Source organism: Myotis nattereri (genome assembly GCF_964212035.1).
Source record: "Myotis nattereri genome assembly, chromosome: 4".
Taxonomy (NCBI): domain Eukaryota; kingdom Metazoa; phylum Chordata; class Mammalia; order Chiroptera; family Vespertilionidae; genus Myotis; species Myotis nattereri.
The window spans coordinates 99486828-99511664 of NC_138079.1; the positions used below are offsets into that span (position 1 = coordinate 99486828).

At 50.1% G+C, this 24837-nt stretch overlaps 1 long non-coding RNA gene across 1 annotated transcript; it reads left to right on the top strand.

Moving 5' to 3' along the window:
• Positions 1–2965: 2965 nt before the first annotated feature.
• LOC308518750 lies at positions 2966–23833 on the top strand. Its single transcript, XR_013995959.1, has 3 exons — positions 2966–3044; positions 16815–17086; positions 23415–23833. It is a non-coding gene; the product is annotated as an uncharacterized lncRNA (long non-coding RNA).
• Positions 23834–24837: the final 1004 nt, after the last annotated feature.

Sequence of the window (24837 nt, forward strand, 5' to 3'; positions counted from 1 at the left end):
CCTCCAGGACCGTGAGAAGTAAATGTGTGTTGGTTAAGTTCCCCAGTCTATGGTATTCTGTTATAGCAGCCTGAGTTGACTAAGATAAGTACAGATAGATATATTTTGGGGACTGAATCTTGGCCCCTAATCTTTCATCAATAAACATTTATTGAACATCTGCTAGGTTCCCATTCATTCAACAGATGCTTATTAAGCTATTATTATGTGTTCATTCAACAACATTTATTGAGGGTCTACTGTGTGCCCAGGGTTAGACAACCCCATCCATCTCTTCAAGGAGATATCTCAATCTAGTCGGTACCCCCTGTCAGCACCCAGAGGGGAAGTGGCTAATTTAATTTATTCACATACATTATTCTTTAATGCACAATGATAGTTCCATCAGGGAACTCAGTATACGCAGTTTCTCTTTTTCCAGAACCTTTATCCAAGGAGCTGAGAGTGAGCATAAAGAAGTGAGCCTTAAAAACTACATTGCAGGCCCTAGCCCATTTGGCTCAGCAGATAGAGTGTCGGCCTGCGGATTGAAGGGTCCCGGGTTCGATTCAGGTTAAGGGTACATGCCAGGGTTGCAGGCTCAATCCCCAGTAAGGAGTATGCAGGAGACAGCTGAACAATGATTCTCTCTCATCATTGACGTTTCTATCTCTCTCTCCCTCTCCTTCTCTCTGAAATCAATTTAAACCAGCGGTTCTCAACCTGTGGGTCGCGACCCCTTTGGCAGTCGAACGACCCTTTCACAGGGGTCGCCTAAATACATCCTGCATATCAGATATTTACATTACGATTCATAAGAGTAGCAAAATTACAGTTATGAAGTAGCAACGAAAATAATTTTATGGTTGGGGTTCACCACAACATGAGGAACTGTATTAAAGGGTCGCGGCATTAGGAAGGTTGAGAACCACTGATTTAAACAAAACAAAAACCCTACATTGCAGACATAGGAGAAATGACAGGAACTAAGATAGATGAATGGCAGCAGACCATGACCTCTGGCCCTTGAACTTAGCCCAACCATCGGATCTCTCTGAACCTTAGTTTCCTATCTGTAAAATGGTGGTTCTCATGCCTGTTTCAGGGCTGTGTGAGGCTCAGGGGAGAGGGTACACAGGGGACTTCCACCAGTGCCTGGTGGGGAGGAGCAGTGCAACAAATGGTAGCTATTGTTATTGAGGAAGCCTGCAACCTTCTGTGAGTGGGACCAGGCACCAAGGACGGAATGATGGAGGGAGTGCGAGCAGGATGACTTATTAACCTCGAGCTGGCAGCCTGATGAACATCTCTCCAGTTGGCACTGTCTTGCCATGCCTGCTGGCTTGCTGTGCCTGCAGGGCTGGGACAGACTATGGGTGGGGTGTTTATTCTGGGAAGCAGCCCTGACTGCTCCTCACACCCTGTGCCAGTGAGAAAGGAGGGCTTCAAGTCAGAACTGAGGCCCCTTCTGGGCCTGGCCTGGCCCTTAAAATCCTGCCCAACTGCCTAAAGGGCCCGGGGCTGAGAATGCCCAGGAGGCACAGCCCCAAGGATCAGCTGGGTCTTTCAGGGTGGGGACACTCTCCCTGTGGGACTCACCTGGCCCTCAGGGACCGGGTCCTAGAGGGCTGGAAGTACTCTGCTTTTGTAGTTCTGGAGGCCAGGCCTGGATGTCAGCATGGAGGTGACGCTCCAGGGCTGAGAGGCGGGGATGGGTGACCCTGGAGGTGAGGTTGTGACTTCTCTGCTCCTAGAAGAGACCCTGAGTGCTTTAATCAGGGTCAGCTTCCTGATATTCACCCGTGCAGTCCCACAAGTGTGGCACTTAATGTTCTCCTATCACCATCTTGAAATTCTTAATTTTTTGTTGTTGTTAATCCTCACCCCGAAGATATTTACCGCCCCCCCCCCAATGATTTAGAAAAAGTTGGAGGGGGGAGGGAGAGAGGGAAACATCGATGTGAGAGAGACACATGGGGTGGTATGTGCTCTTGACTTGGAATGGAGCCTGCCACCCTGCCGTGCCCAAGCAGGTGCTCTAACCACTGAGCCATCAGCCAGTGTTAATCATTTATTAACACACGGCCCTGCTATTTTCCTTTTGCATTGGGTCCGGCCAAAGGTCCAAGCCTGTCCAGCCTTCATGCTCTGGTTCCCCTCCAATGGGGCATTTACGCCCACCGCTCGGCCACACCCACCCCTCCAGCAGTGCCCAGGTAAGCGCATTCGGGAAAGGTGGCGGCGGGCTAGCCCCTCGGAATGGCCCAAGGCCTGCGGTGTAAACGGCGGGTATGTCCCTCGACCTTTCTGAGCCTCTGGATGACAACATTGTACTGACCTCGGTTGGACAGTCAGTAAGCACAACAGCCCAACTGCGGGAGGGTTAAGAGAAAAGTTCATACAAAGGGTATGGTGCCTGGTACAGAACCCGCGCTCAATAAAGCAGAACTATTATGTTTTAAAAATGAGGATTATTGCAGGCGCTATCTTGGAGGGAGCCAAAGAGGGAGCGGTCAGCCCCGGATCCCCACGGACCTGCCCCGGGAAGGAGGAGCCGCCCCTCCCGCCTTCCCGGCTTCCCTGGGAGAGACCCTCCGCTCTCTCCCCCGCCCCCTTGCCCGGGGCAGGGACGAGGGGGCGGAGGAGCGGGAGCGACACATTTTTGAGTCGTGACCAAGTGGAAACTCCCTCCCCGAGGCGGAAGCCGGGGGCGCCCCACTGGGGCCGGAGCCTCCGCCGGGGCTGGACTGGCGGCCGGGGGGCCGGGCACGGCGGGGGGCCCGGGGCCCGCCCCTGACCCTCCTCATGAATATGAATGAGCGGCCCGGCCAGCGGAAGCGGGAGGCTAACCCGGCCCGGCTGGCCCCGCCTCCGCCGAGGGCGCGCGGCAGGGGGCGTGGCCCGGCGGCGAACGCCCCGCCCCTCCGCCCCTCCGCCCCTCCGCCCCTCCGCCCCTCCCTCCCCTCCCGCCCGCCGGGGCCTTTTCCGGCTGGCACGCCCCGGACGTGACCTCGCGGGTGCGCGTTGGAGCCGCCCGCGGGGAGGTGCCTGCGCCCCCAGCACAGGTAGGGCAGTCCTTTGTCCCCGGCGCCACCCCCCGAAAGCCGGGCGCTGCCGCCGGCCCCGGACCGCGGCCCCAGTGCGCGCGGCCCCTCTGGCTGCGGCCCAGGGCGGGTCCGGCCCCTGAGCCAGGCTCCTGGGCGCGCCCGCAGCCCGGGGGACGTGGTAGGAACCCTTCGCTCGCCCCGGCGGGCACGGGCACAGGGTAGAGGCTGGGGCAGAAGCCTTGCCCGCAGAGGGCTTGCGGGCCCGGGCGAGGGAGGCCCGCGGGCGCATCAGAACCATGTCCAGTCTATCAGATGCGCGAGGACAAAGGCGGGGAAGGGCACCGACCGGGTGACTAGGGAAGGCTCTTGGGGCGGGGTGGGGGGATGACTTTTGAGTCAAGACCTGGAGGAAACCAGAGCACCAGCCGGCGCGGGGGGTAGGGGTGGGGGTGAGGGGGTGCAGGGCCCGTGTGGCTGGAGTGGAATCATGACAATGGCTCACGTGCTGAGCAGGTGCCAAGCCCAGTGCTCGATTCTTTATGCATATTATTCCCTGTCATCATCAGGACAACCTGGACCTGGGCACTGCTGTCAGCTAAGAGGAACTCGGGGTCTGGGAGCCCAAGGAGACTGATGTCATTGCCTGAAACACACCCAAGAGACCCAGGGTGGGGTGACCTTAACCAAGATAGGTTCCCCAGCTACCCCTGTTTCCTCCCAGAGTACCAGAGGGAGGGGCGGTGAGCGACTTGAAGGGAAGGATGGGCTGTCCGGGCCCTTTTTGCTGACAGTCTGCCCCCCCAAAAAACAATTTACCCAGCAGTTGGGGCCCTGAAACCCGGCCTAAAATTAGTGTACAGAACAAAGGTGTGGTAGGAGTTTTCCTGGACAGAAGTCTCTTCTCTCTGTTCTCCTGGGAGAGGCTTTTGTTGTCTGGGAAGCACTTGTCACTCCTCTAGTCCCTGGAGCAGGCACTAGTGCAGGGGTGGGCAAACTTTTTGACTGGAGGGCCACAATGGGTTCTTAAACTGGACCGGAGGCCGGAACAAAAGCATGGATGGAGTGTTTGTGTGAACTAATATAAATTCAAAGTAAACATCATTACATAAAAGGGTACGGTCTTTTTTTTCAATAGTTTTATTCATTTCAAACTGGCCGGATCCGGCCCGCGGGCCGTAGTTTGCCCACGGCTGCACTAGTGGCTTTGGCGAGGGAGGGTAGAACCGGGAAGAGGCTGCTGCTGGCGCTGGGCTGGGGAGAAGCCTCGTGCTCGCTGGAACAGTAACAAAGATGGTATCAGCCAGGCAGGCTGTGTGTACCCACCAGCAACTGCAGGACAAGCAGAGTCACCGAAACATCCCTGTGAGCCTGGATTGATTAAAGCACAGCCCCAGAGCTCACCCAAGTCTGCACCGGCAAGCAGGTTCTCTGACCACCGACCAGACGTGGTGGAAAGGGCCTCGGGGTTGCCGATCGGGGCTTCCTTTGCTGGCTGTACCCGTCGCTTCTCTGCTGTACAAGTGGGGGATGAAGGCCTGTGGGTTTCTCATGGAGACCTCTGCTCCAGCCTGGCACAGCTTCAAGTCTTGGCCTTTGGGTTGGGGTGTGAAATGTGGAGGATTAGGAGTGGGACCCAGCCCTGTGAGTTTGAGCCTCAGGAGACAGTGAGGTCCTGGTGGTACAGGACCGCAGGGGAAGTTACTGCTAGGCCATTGGGTAGGTAAGAAGGACACTCAGGTTAAATGGTTCACCTGAGAGCCCACAGCTGTGAAGTAGCAGAGATGGATCCAGGTGCAAACCACTGGCGTCCAGAGCCCAAGCCCTGCCCCTTAGGGAGTGGATTCACCCCAACAGAATGTGTGGCCATGTGCTTGCTATAGTGGAGACCCTCCCACCCAACACACACACACACACACACACACACACACACACACACACACCACTCTGTGGGGCCATAGGGATGGGGAAGTGATGATCCCCAAAGGGGACAGAGACACTTTCTATTCTCAGATTCTCAGCTATGCAGTCCCAGGCCTCATCCCTAGGCCTTTGCATCTGGGCTGAATCGGTCGCTCCCTTCTCAGGGTGGACTGGTGTAGGAGGGACCAGAGGCACTGTAGCGGTCGTCTGCCAATGTCTTCTGCCAGGGGCTTCTTCCCGATGAGGTCTCAGTCTTTGGTCTTGGGCCCGGGCCCAAGGGCAGAATGATGCCACCTGGGCACCTGGAACCTACCTGCACGCCCTGGCCTTGAACTAAGGGTGCAGTTGAAGCTATGGCCACTGAGTGTGAGGGTGCCAGGATGGAGGGAGAGAGGTCTGAGGTGGCACATGTGAGTCATGAGACTTGAGTGAATAGAATGCCAGGAGATGGGAGCTGGTCCCCTCAAATGACCCCTGTGGGCCAGGAGTTGTGAACACTCTGCACATTGCTTCCTGTTGATCTGGTCCCTCCTTCCCTTTTTTCTTCCCTGGAAATATTCTGAGTCTTAGAACCGAAGTGGGCTCTCAAACTCAAGATGCTGACCAATAAGTCTGGGCGCGAGGTTCAGGGATTTATTTTTTAAAATATATTTTTATTGATTTCAGAGAGGGAAGGGAAGAGAGAGGGAGAGATGGAAACATCAATGGTGAGAGAGGATCATTGATTGGCTATCTCCTGCATGCCCTCTACTGGGGGTGGAGCCTGCAACTACAGGGCGTGTACCCTGACTGGGAATAAAACGGTGTCCTCTAGGTTCATAGGTCAATGCTCAACCACTGAGCCACTCTGGTTGGGCTGAGGATCTGTATTTTTAACAAGCTCAAGTGACTTGTGATGCATGTGGTCCTCTGACTAGACCCGGAAAACTGCTGTCCCAGGCCTCCCAACCAGGCAGCTTTAAGGAACCCCTTCCAAGCCTTCTGGCAGATAAGAGACTGGTGTGCGTAATGGTTTTCCACAACTAAAGTTAGATGCATTCTCACTTGGAATGCTGTCATCAGCTGAGCTTCTCCCCTGTTGAAAATAAATGATGGAGCCCAGTTGGAGTGGCTCAGTTGGTTGAACATAGTTTTGTGCACCGAAGTGTTGCCAGTTCGATTCCTGGCCGGTGTACGTACCTGCTTGTGGGTTTGATCTCTGGTCAGGTACATACAGGAGACAACTGATGTTTCTCCCTCCCTCTCTCTAAGCATGTCCTCAGGTAAGGATTAAAATAACAATAAATAAATGATGGAGTCTCGAGCAATAGCCCTGTCTTTAACCTTCCCCTGCCGAGTATCTCCAAAGATCCGGCTACCCTGGGTCACCCACTTATTTCTGAGCTCCTTGCTCTGTCCTGTGCTCTCCCCTCAAAGCACATCGTGCCAGGTTCTGCTATGTCCTAAACCCCAAGGGTCTGCCCACGGGCCACACTGCCCCTGCCTGGAGTTAGGGGTGTTGGTTCAGACCCTGATTTTGCCCTAACCAGGCTCATGACCCAACAGGTTCCTTGAGCCCTCAATTCCTGTTTCCTCCTCTCCAGTGTGGAAGGTGGTAGTAATAGTCCTGACTCCCAAGGCTCTTGTGAGGATTGACACTATGTGGCTTCATCTCTGAGAGTCCTTGGAATATAATATTTCCTGATCTGCGTTACGTTATTTAATCCTCAAAACTACCCTGTCAGATAGAGTGTTGCTGTCAGGCCCATTCTGTAGATGAGAGGGAGGCTCAGAGAAGCCAAGTGATTTGCCCAAGAGCACAGCTAGCTATAAAGCAGCAGAGGTGGGATTATTCTAATGCAAATCATTTCACGCCAGAGCCCAAGTTTCTAATCACTAACAGCTCTACCCCTGTACCCCTGTGCTATGGCTTCTCTTTCTTCATCTTGAGTTCATTCAAGAAATATGTTTGGCATGTCTACTACCTAGGGATATAGCAGGGAATGGACAGAGGAGGCTCTGCCCTTATGGAGCTTACATTTTGGTCAGGACACATCGGAAGAAATGGATAGGAACTATAGATACCTGCCCAAGGCCTCTCTTCCTCACTGTTTGACCTGGGGGCACAGACCAGGACCCCCTATCTCGCCTCCTTACTGTTTCTTGCACCTGAAGGCCTCAGGAGGTAGACATTGGCTGAATTGGATTGGTGTGGGTTTGACCCTTGTGGAGGCGGAAGTGGATCACAGCAGGACCCGGTGTAGGGCTTGAACGCCTTGGAATCCTAAGGGGATGGGGGCAGTGGCAGTGCTGGCATGGAAGGAATGGGAGTACAGTTGGGCACCACCATCCAAGCCAGGCTGAGGATACACTTTATTAGGGAACTACAAATCAAAACCATACTGCTTTACACCCACCAGGATGACTATAACAAAAAAAGAGAAACAATAATAAGTATCAGGAAGATAGGGAGCAGTTGGAAGCCTCACATTGCTGGTGGCAATGTCAAATGGTGCAGCCATTTTGAAATAATCTTGCAGTTCCTCAACATAGAGTCACCATTTAACCCAGCACTTTCACTTCAAGAGAATTGAAAACATATGTCCAGGCAAAAACTTGTACATGGGTGTTCATAGCAGCATTATTCTCTTGACTAGAATCAAACCTGGGACCCTCCAGTGTGCAGGCCGACGCTCTATCCACTGAGCCAAACCAGCCAGAAGCAGGAAACAACTCATATGTTCATCAACTGATGAGTGGGTAAACAAAATGTGGTCTAGCCATACAATGGAATATTATTCAGCCATGAAAAGGAATGAAGTTCTGATAGATGCTACATGAATAAACCTTGAAAACATTATGCTGAGTAAAGAAGCCTTACACAAAAGACCACATATTGGATGGTTCCATTTCTATAAAATGTCTAGAATAAGTAGATCAATAGAGATGGAAAGTAGACTACTGGTTGTCAGGGGTAGTGGGCACAGGGATTTGAGAATACTGTTAATGGATGCAGGGTTTCTTTGGGGGGATGGTGATTAAAATGTTCTAAAATTGATTGTGTTTAAAAAAATTTTTTTTAAAATCAATTTTGGAGAGGAAAGGAGAGGGAGAGAGAGATGGAAACATCAATGACGAGAGAGAATCATTGATCGACTGCCTCCTGCACACCCTGAACTGGGGATTGAGCCTGCAACCTGGGCATGTGCCTTGACCAGGAATCAAACTGTGACCTCCAAGTTCATAGGTCAACACTCAACCACTGAGCCATGCCAGCCGGGCATAAAATTTATTGATTTCAGAGAGGAAGAGAGAGATAGAAATATCAATGATGAGAGAGAATCATTGATCGGCTGCCTCCTGCATGCCCCCTACTGGGGATCGAGCCTGCAACCATGTGCTCTTGACTAGAATTGAACCTGGGACCTTCCAGTGTGCAGGCTGATGCTCTATCCACTGAGCAAAACCAGCCAGGGCTGAATTATATACTTTAAAATGGTAAATGGTATGGTATGTGAATTACATCTCAATAAAGCTCTTACTCAAAAAATATTAACCAGACTTTCCTGCATTAATGCTGACAGAAGGCACCAGGAAGTGGATTCAAGAACTTGCTGAGTGATGGGGGAGAATCTTTGTGGTTACATTGCTGTAATTCTCATGAAATGGTTGTGGAGAAGTGATTGTGGAGGAGGCTTTGATTCATCCTTAAGGCCTCAGCTTATGTGATATCCCTGAGCTTGCCTGCCCCCCCTCCCCACAACCTCATAACCATCCCTTTGTCACTTGCCATCACTCTTAGTCCCTTCTTTCCTCTTTAGCACTTCCCACACTTGGAATTATTTTCTGTGGAGCCGATTTTGTCCGACTCTTGCTGGGCTGAGTTCCATGAGGTCAGGGGCTTGTCTGTGTCTGGTTTACCCCACAGTAGGTGTTCAATAAATACCTGTAGAGTGAATGAACCCATACAGGGTAGGGAAAAAGTAGTTTATAGTTGTGAGGACCTGAAACACAAAGTCTATTCTTGTATTATTATTTATTAATTATTGTATTATTTCCTATACAAACAATTGTAAACCCATGTTTGCCCCACCCTGTATATACTGATAACTGGGGGAGGTCTGGGCTAGGGTCCATGTTTGTTGCAAGGGAGGGAGTGAGCAGAGTGGATCAGGGTGTCTCCTGGCCCCAGTGGCTTTCTTTTTCTCTCTGTTTCAGTTCCAGGAGAATGTCTCTGGAAAGGAAGCCCAAAGCCTGGTCTGGCTGGGAAGAGGGGAGCGGGGTGGGGAGCAGGAATGGGGGCTGGGCGGGCCTGGGGAGGAAGTCTGCAGCCCCAGGCTGCCGAGGGCGTGGTGTCTGTGTTTGCACCTTTGGAATGTGGCTGATTCACTCTGGGGAGAGCCATGTGCAGCCACTGTTGCTGCCTTGGATCTGACATCTGGAGGCTGAATTCCCGGAGGAGACAGATTCTTGCTAAGCAGATGCCAACTTTGAAGGTCAAACTGAGTGATGGAGGTGCTTTAGAAGGATCCAGAGGCTCCCTCCCCCCTGCCCTTCCCCCCCCCCCCCGCCCCCCAGTATTCTGGGAGAGAGGTGAGGCCCGATCCCCAGCCGTGTTCCAGCCCCTAAGCTACCAGAGCTCTGCAGTCAGACCTGTGTTCAAAGGCCAGTTACTTAACAATTCATATATCAGCAAAGGCCGAGGGCCTGGCTGGTCAAGTGCTCAGCAGTGGTGCTGGGACATTGGATTGCATCGCTCCATCCAGTAGGCTCTCTGTCACCCAGCTTGGCTCTCCCTGAGTTCCAGCAAGACCCCAGGCTTCCCTCTTGTTGGGTCTCAGCTCATCCCTGGCGCTGATTGGACAGGTCTGGGTCAGGAGCTTACTCCAGCCCAGGGTAGACACCCCTAGTGCCACACAGGGAAAGTGGGAGTGAGGGGTCCCCCAAAGGAACCAATGCCAGGACGTGGGCAGAAACAGCACACAACCCCACTCGGCTCAGCTGCCTCCATAGGACTGGCTTCTGGGGCTCATGCCAGGCACTGTGCTCAACTTCATGGCTCTTACCTACTGAGTATTCCGCTGGCTATGTTCCTTAAGTTCTCAAAAGCTCATTCTCTTTCTTTCTTTCTTTCTTTCTTTCTTTCTTTCTTTCTTTCTTTCTTTCTTTCTTTCTTTCTTTCCTTCCTTCCTTCCTTCCTTCCTTCCTTCCTTCCTTCCTTCCTTCCTTCCTTCCTTCCTCACCGGAAGATATTTTTTTCCATTGATTTTCAGACAGAGTGGAAGGACCTGGGGGAGAGAGAGACACATTGAAGTGAGAGAGACACATCAATTGGTTGCCTCCCTCAGGTGCCTGGTATCAAACCTGCAGCTGAGATATGTGCCCTTGACTGGGAATTGAACCTGAGACCCTTTGGTCCATGGGCTAGCTCTAACCACTGAGCAACTGGCCAGGGCAGAAGCTCATTTTCTTATCTATGAAATCTCATAGGCTTCTTTTAAAGATTGAATTAGTAAGTGAAAATCCCTTGGTACCTGCTTGGCCCACAGGAGGCAAGGTGCTAACATGTCTAGTTCCCTTTCTCTTCCCTGTATCTAGGTATTATGTGATCTGCTCTGTGATGGTGCAGGCAGGTGTGTGCACACATGTGCACACATGTGTATGTGTGCACACGTGTGCTCACATGTGTATGTGTGCACACGTGTGCACATGCATGTAGTATGCCCTTTTCTCTCCTCCAAGGAGTTCTGTATTGTTTGGCTTTCCCCCAGAGGCTTAGGGACTATATAGGACAGAGGGTAGAGGCAGGAGGGAGAGGGAAGGGGTTGAAGGAGAAGTGTATGGGCCTCCCTTGCTGGTCTGCAGGCTCAGGCCTGCCTCTGGGAGTCACCTTGCTATTCCCTCAGTTCTCCCTGGGGCTGGAGGGGGCCCAGGCTCTGAGGAGTGGCTGCCTCTGTGCCTCCCATGTCACGTTAAATGCATGTTGGTCATTTGACGTTGGGGGACAGCACTGAAACGGGCTTGCTGATCTCATATTCTCTCCTCTAGAACCCTGGAACCTGGGGGTGAATCAGAGAGGAACCCAGGCTTGGGGCTTCTCAGAAGAAACTGGTGCTCAGAGTATTCTCAGCCTCTGGACGCCTCGGAGAAACAGGGGCTTCTGGGGAGGCGGAGAGCAGGCTGCTGTAAGCTTTTCCAGCTTTTGCCAACTGAGGTAAAGCGCCGCTCAGACTCTGCCTGGGCCGTGGAGCACTGGGCCGCGGAGCACTGGGCCGCGGAGCACTGGGCCGCGGAGCACTGGGCCGTGGAGCACTGGGCCGCGGAGCACTGGGCCGCGGAGCACTGGGCCGTGGAGCACTGGGCCGCGGAGCACTGGGCCGCGGAGCACTGGGCCGTGGAGCACTGGGCCGCGGAGCACTGGGCCGCGTGCTCCGCCTCCTTGGCTCAGTGTCTTCCCCTCCTGCCGGTCCTGCTTGGCGCCACACCTCTGAGCTGCCCCAGGGCTGTGGGTGCCAGCTCATCCCCACCCAACCACCCAAGTCCTTCGACTCTTTTCCCAAACGCCACCACGTGCATCTGGTTTTTCTCATCTCCATGGCCATTCTGGCGTTTCATATAATGGAATCATGCAATATGTGACCCTTCGTGTCTGGCTTCTTTCACTGAGTATCATGTTTTCAAGGTCCATCCATATTGTAACACCTGTCAGTACTTCATTCCTTTTTTTGTTAATCTTCACCCGAGGATATTTTTTCTATTGATTTTTAGAGAGAGTAGAAGGGAGGGAAAGAGATAGAGAGAGAAACATAGATGTGAGAGAGACACATCTATTGGTTGCCTCCTACACATACCTCAACCCAGGGCCAGGGTAGGTGCCCTTGACCAGAATCGAACCCACAACCCTTCAGTCCTTAGGCCAACGCTCTCTAACCACTGCTCAGGGCTTAATCCACTAGGGCAGTACTTCATTCTTTTTAATGGTCAAATAATATTCCATTGTGTGGATAGATCAGAATTTGTGTATCCATTCATTGATCAATGGATGTTTGTGTTGTTTCTACCTTTTGTGAATGATGCTGCTATTCCTGTATAGTTTTTTTGGGTAAAGATGAAGGTTTTCAATATAAGTGCTTTTTTTTTTAATCCTCACCCAAGGACATGCTTAGAGAGTGGAAGGGAGAGAGAAGAGGAGAGGAGAGAGAGAGGGAGAGAAAGAGAAGAGAGGCATCGATGTGAGAGGAACATTGACCAGCTGTATATGTGCCCTGACCGGGAATTGAACCCCCAGCCTTTCTTGGTGCATGGGATGATGCTCCAACCAACTGAGCACTCTGGCTGGGCTCAATATAAGTGTGTTGTTTTTTTTTTTTTTTGACAAATACTTCATTTAATCCTCACAACAGCCCCGTGTGTCAGTGCTGGCATGCTCTCCTCCTGCAGATAAGGAAACTGAGGCTCAGAGAGGTGAGTCTAGGTCACACAGCTGGAAGCACTGGGATTCTCTAGCTCTTGGCCGTCAGGCCCCATGATGCCTACTGAGGTGTTTCGGTTCGTTTTCAGCAGAGCCTTGCCAAGTGCTATCCCACAGTAAATATTGCTTATTCTTCCATGAAGGCTCATGCAGAACCGAAGCCCCAGATGTGCTCCATGCCCTGTCATGGTGCGTGCCAGGCATGTGCTCAGTGGTAATCCTGTGGCTCCACAGAAGCACCTCAAGGGGTTATGGGAAGTCCCTACTGTTGCAGATTCATCCACACATCTGGGACTGGGCATTTCCTGCTGCCTCTGAATACATTTTCAGCCTGCTTGCTTTTCTAGGGGTCCCAAGGCTGTCTTTCATCTCTTGCCTTGGATTTGGCACACAGACATGTGTTTACCTGCCGGTGACCTTTGCTTCTTCCACCTTCCTTCCTTGTTGTCATACAAGCCATGGTTCAAGTCGGCTCTGCCACTCTGGCTATGTGGCTTCAGGCAAGTTTCTCAACCTCTGAGCCTCTATTTGCTCATCTGTGGTGGAGGAGTCATAATACTACCTATTGATACACTGATTAGGTGGTTGTGGAACTAAGAAAAGGGAGATGAAGCCCGGCCGGTGTGGCTCAGTGGTTGCGTGTCGACCCATGCACCAAGAGGTTGCTGGTTTGATTCCCGGTCAGGGCACATGCCCAGGTTGTGGGCTTGATTCCCAGTGGGAGTGTGCAGAAGGCAGCTGATCGATGTTTTCCCTCATGTATGTTTCTATCTTTTCCCTCCCTTCCTCTCTCTGTAAAAATCAATAAAAAAATCTTTAAAAAAGACAAGGGAGCTGTGCCCACTCAGTATCCAATTCCTCACACACACTTGGGAAGCCACCCGTCTCTGGTCATTCCTCCCTGCAAAGGCAGGCTGGCACCTGGCCCGGGGAGGGGGCAGGAGCTTTGTGTCTCTCCCTGCCCCGGGACAGTGGGAGGCTCCCATGACTCAGTTCTGCCCAAGGAGGGGGACGTCAAGGCCAGGCCTCTGAGGTAGGGAACCTAAGGGACCTCCCTGTCCTCCTCACTCTGCTCTCTGCCCATCTCCCCATCTCCCATCTCCCCATCCAGTGCTTCCGGCAAAGCAGGGCAGGGCCCAGTGCATTCTCTGTTGGTTGTCTTGGCCCGGTCTTCCACTCCGTCCCTAGATCTGCAGCACAAACCTGCTGCCCGGTGGACCACCCTGAGTGGGTGCTATTGCCCACAGCCAGAGGGTGGAGAGGCAGTCATTCGGAGGGGATGTGGATCAAGGATGGGAAGACCTCTAGTCGCCAGAGTGGAGCCTTCAGCTCCTGCCAGGGAAACCCTCCCAGCCGCTGCTTAGCCTTTCCCAGCCCTGCCCTCCTCCTTAGCTGCTCACATTTCAGCTTCTGAGTTACTGGCACCACCTTGTGCTGCTGAGGCCACCGCACCAGACAGACGTTAACCCCCCACGTGCTGGCAGTGGGCTCCCTGGAAATAGCGGAGGGGCTCGGGGTCCACAGGGGCTGAGGGAGGAAACAGCTGAAACCAGTCCCTGTGCTCTAGCCTGGCTCCCCTGCTGGGCTTTATCTTGCTCCCTCCTCCCTGTCTGCCCAACTGAAAGCGAAGCCTCCCTGACCCCTAGGGGTTGTTCCTTTGGCTGCCGGGACACTGACAGTCGGCCACGGGATGTGGTGTCTCTATCACCAAGTTCTTGACCTTGTCCTTTCTTGTAGACTCTGTCTTCTCCCTCCATATTTCTTGCCACACCCAGCTGGGCTCCCCTCTTGCACCTGGACCACTAGTCCCAGTCAGTCTTGAGGCCGTAGGAGGTTGTGAGGAGCCTGCAAGGAGCCAGGTGCTGGCACCGACTAGCTGGGACAATCTTGGGCAAGTCCTTGGGGTATTGGATCACAGACGTGGGTGCTGTAGTGAGGATGAAATGGGGAACTTGAGTAAAGCCGCCAGAGCATCAGCTGGCACTTAGAGGCACTCAAGGACTCCTGCCCACATACACGTGGGCCTCCCCCACCACACACCCATGCTGGAGTTTGAGTCCCCCTCCTCCCGAGAGCGACTGTTTCCTGGCTGCCTCACCCCTCGTAGCCTCTCAGGCCTGCTTTCTCATCAGAGCAGACCTCTGTCCCTCCCCTGCCCTGGCCATTCCCAGCCCAGCCCCAGCCTTTTCCATCCGCAGGCAGGACTGGACATCCTGCCTTCTCTCCCTCACCTCGCTCTTTCTCTGAGGAGCTTCAGCTGCCCAGAGAGACATTGGGCACCTCCTCTGAGCTCAACAGCAACCTCAGTTGTCCTCGTCCCCTGTCCCTCTGATTTGGACCTTTCACCTGAACCCCAAATGCTCCCTCCTGGTTTCTTGTGGCCCCTTTGATGATCCTTCACCCTCCCTGCCACACCCCCTTGGTCCCTGGGCTGATTTACTCTCCTTTTATATTGCCCCAAGCCCCTGAGCTCTCTCCTCCCCTCCCCTGCACTCATGGGAAGGGCCCAGAGGGAATGTCAGGTCCCAGCTTTCCAGCTATGCCATGCCTCAGGCTCCTGTCTTCTGGGTGGGATCTTCACAGCTGAACTTGTGTTTACCGAGATCAATTGAGATAGCGGTCAGCCATTTCATCTTTTTAAGAAAAAAAATATTTTTTATTCATTTTAGAGAAGGGAGAGGGAGAGAGAGATAGAAACATCAATGATGAGAGAGAATCATTGATTGGCTGCCTCCAGCACTTCCGCCACTGCAGATCGAGCCTGCAACCCACGCATGTGCCCTTGACTGGAATCGAACCTTGGACCCTTCAGTCCGCAAGCCGACACTCTATCTACTGAGCCAAACCAGCTAGGACAGCCATTTCATTGAAAACCGAGATAGTCCAGCAAGGTGGCCATATGTTGAGTTTTTGTTAAGGGAATGCACCTCACTGAAGCAGGCATACCTGGTTCCTCCTTGTTGACACGGTGAAAAGCAGAGAGATGTTCCCCTGGGGACAGTCCCTCACAGAGGGAGGTGGAGGAGCTGAGTGCTGACTGTGGAGGGAAGCGAAGGGGGATGAGGGCAGGAGCCCACTCCAGTGGGCTGTAGCAACGGGCCTGAAAGTAGGGAACAGAACAGAAAGGGGGGCAGAGGACATGGGACACATCACAGGTAGACTCCAGCCCCCCCTTTTTATTCTCACCCAAGGATATGTTTGTTGATTTTAGAGAGAGGGGAAGGGAGAGAGACAGAAACATGGATGTGAGAGAGAAACGTTGATCTGTTGTCTCCTGTACGCACCCCAACCGGGCATTGGATCTGAAACCTAGTTATGTGCCCTGACCAGGAATCGCACCCATAACCTTCTTGGTGTACGGGATGATGCTCCAACCAACTGAGCCACCCAGCCAGGGCTCTAGCCCCCTTTTCAAGATCTTGCTAATGAGCAAAGGGAGTCAGATCGGGCTGGACAAAGGAAGTGGGCATCTGGAGGGCAGAACCTTTTGAGCCTTCTGAATAAGCCCAGTGCCTCAAAGATCGTTAAGGCCTTGGGGGTGCCGGAGGCTGGAGCCCAGCCACTCCACCCCAATCTCTGCCTTGGCGTCTCTAAACATGTTCACTCCGCTTGCTCTCCGAGGATCCTTTGTGCCAGGCGCCCTCTAGTGGTGGGGGGCCCCCAGCCTTGTTGGCCCAGAGATCTCTGTGTCTAGCGTAGGACAGGAGACCAGGGCTTTGGGGGATATTGGGATATGCTCCAAACCCCTGCACGAGTGTCTGACCCCATTCTATTTTCCTTGGAGTATTCAGGATCCCCTCCCAAGCAGGGGCTTTTTGCTTCCATGGGGCCTTCATTCCTGACCCAAGAACTTGTATCCACACTCCACACCCCATCTCCTAAACAGGTTGGGGCCCCACATGTACTAGAGCATGCTGGGGTCTGAAAGGCCATCTGTTCACCCGATCCCTCCCCCACCCCCCCGCCCCCTCCCCCCACACACTCATGACATATTTGCTTAGAGGAAAAGCCTCAAAATAGGACTGGGACCCTAGATTCCTGTTTAGGTTCCATCTCCATTTCTCTGTATGTCATTAGGGAAGTCCCTTAACTTTCTCTGCACCTCCTTCATGTTTCCCTCATCTGTGGTAACAGAATTCTTCTAAGGTCCCCAATGACCTTTGCCCTTATATACTCCCCTTTCATGGAGTGGGCAGGGCAGAGCATCACTCCCATGATTAGATTATGCTATATATGCATAGTTGACCTTGAGATAGAGACATTATCCTGATAATGTCAGGCTAACAATATCCATAAGTTTGACCTAATCATATGAGTCTTTTAAAAATAGAGAGTTTTCTCTGGCTGCTTCTGGAAGGGGAAATTGGAGAGATTTGAATCGAGAGAGGGATTCATGCCTGGGACATTCTCTTGTTCAGATGGAGGAGGCCAGGGCACAAGGACCTGAGGATGGCTTCTAGGAGCTGAGAGCCAACCCCAGCCAGTAGCCAGCAAGCCAATGAGACCTCATTCTACAGCCAAAGGGAACTGAATTCTGCCGACATCCACTGAAGTTGGAAGAGGACCAGAACTCCAGATGAAATCAAAGCCACAACTGACACCTCAATTTCAGCTGGTGAGACCCTGAACAGGGAACCCAGCCATGCCATGCCTGGCTTTCTGACCTCCTGAACTGTGAGATGATAAACAGGTACCGTTTTAAGCCAGTAAATATGTGGAAATTTATTACACGGCAACAGGAAACGAATACATCATTTGTCCAAAGAGAAGAATCATATTTTAGAAACATGTAAGATAAAAATGAGAAAAGTCCATATTACCCTGCCCCCCAGTGCTGCTGTGTAGAGTGAAAATCTGCAGCAGCTTCTGTATTTGCAGTCCCCCCTCCTGGCTGCAGTTCAACACGCATTCTTAGGGTTCATATCTTTCACCTGAGTGTCCAACCATTCTGGATGAGGGCACGTTTGTTTTGAGAAGGGCTGTGCTAATGGCACCATCAGAGCAGCCAGATCCCACTTTGGCTGAAGAAAGGAACTCTGGAACCCTCTACTGGAGGGGATCCCTGGACTTTAGCCATCTTTAGGGTCAATAAAGCCATTTAAAAATAACAGCTTTATTAGATACGATTCACCCATCTGAAGTGTAAACTTGAGTGGTTGTAGTATATTCAGAACTGTGTAACCATCACCACAACCAATTTTAGAACATTCTCTCATTGCCCCGGAAGAATCCCCCGATTAGCACTCGCCCCTCATTTCCTCCTAATGCCCCCTCATTCCCTTGGCAACCACTAATCTTTCTATCTCTATAGATTTGCGTATTCTTGACATTTCATGTAAATGGAATCATACATTGTGTGACCTGTGTCTGGCTTCTTTCACTTAGTATCATGTTTCCAGGGCTCATCCATGTTGTGGCATTTGTCAGTATTTCATTTCATTTTTTTTTGGTACTTCATTGCTTTTTACGACTGAATAATATTCCATTGTGTAGATGGACCACTTCTTGTGTATCCATTCCTCACTAAAGCCTGTTGATGACTCTCATTCACTCCTCCTACATGGAATTTGGGGCGGGGCTGTGGGGAGGGGAGCAAAGGGGAGGGAAGGGCGCTGAGTGCCAGCTCAGTAGATGATCTGCATTTCTAACAGGGATCATCCGTGGGCATTTCATTAATTACACTCTTTAAAGAGATCTAATTTTTTAAAGGGCAAGCGTTCTGCGGGCTGATTTTCACACCACTCGATCCTCTGTGCAGTTGTCTCTGCTGTAAAGCAGGTGAGCCCCATATTCAACGTCAACCTTACAACATGGCTGTCCCTTTCACCTGCAGCAAGTTTTTTTTTTTAATATATTTTATTGATTTTTCACAGAGAGGAAGGGAGAGGGATAGAGAGTCAGAAACATCGATGAGAGAGAAACATCGATCAGCTGCCTTTTACACACTCCCCACTGGGGTTGTGCCTGCAACCAAGGTACATGCCCTTGACCGGAATCGAACCTGGGACCTTTCAGTCCGCAGGCTGACGCTCTATCCACTGAGCCAAACCGGTCAGGACCTGCAGCAAGTTTTATTTATTTTTATTATTTAATATATTTTTATTTTTTATTTAATATATTTATATTTTTATTTTAATATATTTTTATTGATTTCAGAGAGGAAAGGAGAGGGAGAAAGAGATAGAAACATCAATGATGAGAGAGAATCATAGATTGACTGCTTTTTACACACCCCACACTGGGGATTGAGCCCGCAACCCAGGCATGTGCCCTGACCAGGAATTGAACCATGACCTTCTGGCTCATAGGTCAATGCTCAACCACTGAGCCACTCTGGCTGGGCCACCTGCAGCAAGTTTTAACAGGGAGATAGGGCCGGGGGTTTGGCCTCTCCTCTGTCCCTCCTTGCACATCACCAAACTCTGTCATTCTCCCTGGGCCAGCTCAGACACCTCTGGCCACCACCCCCCATGGCAACCTGGTACCAGTGATATATCAACTACACTTAATGATGCCAAGCCTGCCACTAACTTCTCGTGATAGCCTGCAAGCTAGGTGCTGTACGACCTCTGTTTTACAGATGAGGAAACTGGGTAAGGTTGAGGAACTTGCCTGGAGTCACCCTGGAGCTGGGGTTCAGGCAGAGTCTGGATTCTGAACCACACTGCGTAACTACTAGTCCTTTCTGGAACTGTTGTCCAAAGAGCAGGGAGTGTGTGTAGACAGATGAGGGAGGTCTGAGGACTGTGGCCCCAGGGGGTAGCCTCCCAGATGCCAAGAAAAAAAGAATTTCAAGAAGGTCAGATATGGTGAAGACAGAAAACAGAGCCCTTTGGAGGTCACCAGTGACTTTAGCAAGAGCAGTTCTTATGACGTTGGTTTTCCAATTTTCCCAGCACCATTTATTGAAGAGGCTTTTTTATTTTTTACACTCCATTGTGTGTTTCTGTCTCCTTTGTAGAAAATTATTTGCTCATATACATGTGGTTTTATATCTGTGCTCTCAATTCTGTTCCATTGATCTGTGTGTCTTTTTTTCCTCTGCCAATGCCATACTGTTTTGATTATTGTAGCTCTGTAGTATAATTTGAAGTCAGGTAGTATGATACCTCTGGCTTCATTCTTTTTTCTCAGAATTGCTTTGTCTATTCGGGGTCTTTGGTGGTTCCATACAAATCTAATGATTTCTTGTTATATTTCTTGAAAAAATGACATTGGGATTTTGATGGGGATTGCATTCAATCTGTATATTGCTTTGGGTAATGTGGCCATTTTAACTATGTTGATTCTTCCAATCCATGAACATGGGATATTTTTCTATTTTGTTGTCTTTTTCAATCTCTTTTAATAATGCTTTGTAGTTTTCAGTATATAGGTTTTTTACATGCTTTGTTAAGTTTATTCTTAGGTATTTTATTCTTTTGGTTGCAATTGCAAAAGGAATTTCTTTTTCTGAAGTTTTATTGTTAGTCCATAGGAAGGCAGTAGATTTTTGTACACTGATTTTGTATCCTACAACTTTACTGTATTTGTTGTTGTTTCTAATAGTTTTTGTGTGTGGCATCTTTAGGGTTTTCTATGTGAAGAATCATGTTATCTACAAAAAGTGACACTTTTACTTCTTCCTTCCCGATCGGGATGACTTTTATTTCTTTCAGTTGCCTATTGCTCTGGCAGAACTATCTATACTAATAAAAGGGTAATATGCTAATTAGACTGGGAGACCTTCCAGACATCCTTCCAGACAAAGCCATGGTGGCGGGGCTGAGGCAGAGGCGGTTAGGGGAGATCAGGCCAGGAGGGGAGGGCAGTTGGGGATGATCAGGCGTGTGGGGGGGGGGGCAGTTGGGGGAGAGCAGGCCAGCAGGGAGGGTCAGTTGGGGGTAAGCAGGCTGGCAGGGGGGAGCAGTTGGGGGCGAGCAGACTGGTGGGAGGGGGACGGTTGGGGGTGAGAAAGCCAGTGGGGGGGAAAGTTGGGGGCGAGCAGGCTGACTGGCAGAGTAGTTATGGGCGATCAGGCAGGCAGGTGAGTGGTTAGGAGCCAGCGGTGCCAGATTGTGAGAGGGATCCCAGATTGGAGAGGTTGCAGGCCAGGCTGAGAGACACCCTCCCACACACACAAATTTTGTGCACCAGGCCACTAGTCTATATAATAAAAGCCTAAGCAACCATTACGGCAGAACTACCAGTGCTATGACATGCCCTGACCACCAGGGGCAGATGCTCAATGCAGGAGCTGCCCCCTTGTGGGAGCAGCGGGAGCGCTGCTTAGCCAGAAGCTGGGCTCATGGCTGGCCTCTCCCGCTACCGCGGCAGCACTAAGGAGCAGTGAGCCGAGCGGTAAGGAGCAGTGAGCAGGTGGGAGGTAAGGAGCGAGGGGTCCCAGACTGCGAGAGGGCACAGGCCGGGCTGAGGGACCACTCACTCCTCCAGTGCACGAATTTCATGCACCAGGCCTCTAGTGTTGAGTAAGAGTGCTGAGAGTGGGCATCCTTGTCTTGTTCTTGATTTTAGAGGAAAAGCTTTCAGGTTTTCACCATTGAGTATAATGCTGGCTGAAGGCTTGTCATATATGGCCTTTATTATGTTGAAGTACTTTCCTTCTATTCCTATTTTATTAAGTGTTTTAATCATAAATGGATGTTGTATTTTATCAAATGCTTTTTCTGCATCTATTGATAAAATCATTTGCTTTTTACCCTTTCTTATGTAATGTGGTGTATTACCTTGATAGATTTGCATATGTTGAACCACCCTTGTGCCCCTGGAATGAACCCCACTTGATTGTGATGTATTATGGTTATTTTTGAGGTATTATTGTATTCCATTTGTTAGTATTTTGTTTAGATTTTTACATCTGTATTCATTAGAGATATTAGTCTGTAGTTTTCTTTGTGTTATCCTTGCCAGGTTTGGTATCAGGGTTATGTTGGCCTCATAAAATGTGTTAGGAAGTATTGCCTCTTCAATTTTTTTGGAAGAGTTTGAGAAGGGTAAGTTTTAAATCTTCTTTGACTATTTGGTAGAATTCACTGGTGAAGTCATCTGGGCCTGGACTTTTATTTTTTGGGAAATTTTTTTAAAAAATATATTTTATTGATTTTTACAGAGAGGAAGGGAGAGAGATAGAGAGTTAGAAACATCGATGAGAGAGAATCATCGATCAGCTGCCTCCTGCACATATCCTACTGGGGATATGCCCGCAACCCAGGTACATGCCCTTGACCGGAATCGAACCTGGGACCTCTCAGTCCGCAGGCCGACGCTCTATCCACTGAGCCAAACCGGTTTCGGCTTTTTGGGAAATTTTTGATGGTTTTTTCAATTTCCTCATTGCTGATTGGTCTATTTAGATTTTCCAATTCTCATGATTTAGTCTCATGATATTTCTAGGAATAAATTTTCTTCTAATTGCTCCCATTTTCTCAGAGAAACAGGATGTGAGGTCATGAGCTGAGAGTGAGGAGCAGGAGGAGGTGATAGAGGTCTTGCTGAAAGGAGAAGGTGGGAGAGAGAATGTACTGGGCAATATGAGGCGACTACTAGCCATCCAAGATCCACTCCAGGATCTTGGTCTGGCATTTAAAAATAAGATCACTTGCCCTTGCCCGGTTTGGCTCAGTGGATAGAGCGTTGGCCTGTGGACCAAAGGGTCCCGGGTTCGATCCGGTCAAGGGCATGTACCACATTTGCAGGCTCTGCCCTGGCCTGGGCCCCAGTTGGGGCTGTACGCAGGAGGCAACCAATCGATGTGTTTCTCTCATATTGATGTTTCTCTCTGTCTTTCCCTCTCTTTTCCACTCTTTCTAAAAATCAATGGAAAAATAGCCTCAGGTGAGGATTAACAAAAAAATAAAAATAAGGTCACTCAGTTAGGTTGTGGGATTTCCTTTTCCCAGCCCTGTTCTGCTTGGGGGGTAGTTGCAGGGCAGGTGGGGTTATTAGATTTGAAAGGGAAAGTGTATGTAAGATGATTATATTGATAGACTATGAATTCTGAGCCAGATAAGGAGGGAAGTGAGGGAGAACTACTGTGCATAAGCTAAAGCCAGCCCACTGATACATATTTTTTTTTAATTGATGAGAGAGAAAAAGAAACATCGCACTTGGTTGCCTCCCATGCGTACCCTGACTGGTAATCGAACCCACAACCTTTGGTGCATGGGACGATGCTCCAACTAACTGAGTCACCTGGCCAAGGCTGTTTAACTTTTAAAAAAATTTATTTTTATTGATTTCAGAGAGGAAGGGAGAGGGAGAGAGAGAGATGAAAACATCAATGATGAGAGAGAATCATTGTTTGGCTGCCTCCTGCACGCCCCATATTGGGGATTGAGCTCGCAGCCCAGGCATGTGCTCTGACCAGGAATTGAACCAATGACCTCTTGGTTCCTGGGTAGATGCTCAACCACTGAGCTACACCAGCCGGGTAGCTGTTTTATTTTTTTTTTTAATTGTGGTAAAATATATATAACATTACATTTTCCAACTTAACCATTTTAAAGTGTATGATTCAGTGGCATTAATTACATTCACGATGTTGTACCATCATCACCACTATTTCTAAAAGTTTTCATCACCCCAAATAGAAACTCCATACTCCTTAAGCAATAACTTCCCATTCACTCATCCCTCCAGCCCTTGGTAACCTCTAATCTACTTTCTGTCTTAATGAATTTGCCTATTCTAGATATTTCACATGAGTGGAATCATATAATACTTGATCTTTTGTATTGGCTTATTTCACGTAGCATTATGTTTTCAAGGTTCATCCATGATGTGGTATGTATCAGAACTTCATTCCTTTTTAAGGCTGAATAATATTCTATTGTATGGATAGTCCATGTTTTATTTATCCATTCATCAGTTGATGAATAGTGGGGTGGTTTGTACCTTTTGGCTGTTGTGAATAATGATGCTGTGAACTCCACTATACAATGATATGTTTGAGTCACCGTTTTCATTCTTTGCAGAATGAAATTACTGCAGCATATTGTAACCTCTGCTTCATTTTGTAGGGCTCACAAACTAAGAGTGGTGTCGTGGACAGAATAATGCCCCCTCTCCCCCCGATATTTATATCCTAATTCCCAGTACTTGTGAATGTTACCTTACAAAGCAAACTTTGAACATGTTTCGGATCTTGAGATTGGGAAATTATTCTGGATTATTTGGGTGGGTCCAAGGCCATCATAGAAAGGAGGCAAGAGAGTCAGAGAAGATGCGATGACAGAAGCAGAAGTTGGAGTGACACACTTTGAAGATGGAGGAAGGGGCCATGAGCCAAGAAATCCGGGCCACTTCCCAGAAGTTGGAAAAGGCAAGGAAATATAATCCCCTGTAGAGCTTTCAAAAGGAACACAGCCCTGCTGACACCTTGATTTAGCCAAATATAACCCAATTGGACTTCCGACTTCCAGAGAATAAATGTGCTATTTTAAGCTACTAAGTTTATAGTAATTTATTACAGTAGCTATAGGAAACTAATACATGTAACTTTTATGTGCAGTTTACAGAGGTTTGCTGACTCCTAATTTAGAGCAAGAAGGTGCTATCAGATGTCAGGGATCTCAGGGGTTATGCTGAACACCTTCCGAGGCTCCAGAAAGCACAGTGAACTTGAGCTTAGGAGTTGGGAAGGGGAGGGAAATGGGATCGGATTAAGGGACGTACAGAACCTCCTGGGAATGGAGGTTGGCCTGGATTTTGGGGACTTACTGTGCTACTGCTATAGTAATGGGAGAGAGGTGGAGTGTAGGACTGGGGCAGTGATGGTATTTCAGGCCTTAGGGCAGGAGCTGCTGGTCCAGCTCGAAGGACTTTGGGTTTGTGCATCTGAGGGTTCTCTGTGAGAAGGTGCCTTTTGCAGAAATGGAGAGGCCAGTCTTAGTGACAGAGCTCATGGGGACCAGGCTGGGTAAAGGCAGTTCTGTAGGAAAAGAAAGAGCAAGGGGGTAGATACATTTCTCCCAGCTGTTATTCATTCATTTATCCATCCATCCTGGCACTGTACATGTTGTTCAGGGTATTATGGGGTTCTGTATCCTGTTGTCCCTCATCGTTTCCTGAGCACATTCCCTGTGCCCACAGTCGAGGCCTTCCAGGGACTGTGATGTTAAGTGGCTTAGGCTCTGTCTTTAGGGAAAACTGCCCAACAGTTTGCTTTAGGGATTGGGAAACATGCATGCAAAACTGCTCAACATCTACAAGGTGCTCTCACTAATAACAATAATAATCTCTAACTAGAGGCCCGGTGCACAAAATTCATGCACTGGTGGGGGTTGGGGGGTCCCCTCAGCCCAGCCTGTGCCCACCTTCTTGCAGTCTGGGAGCCTTTGGGGGATGTCTGACTGACAGCTTAAGCCTGGGGAGCGGGCCTAAGCTGGCAGTTGGACATCTGTAGGGCTGCCATGAGCTGGGCTTTCGGCTCAGGGGCACTTC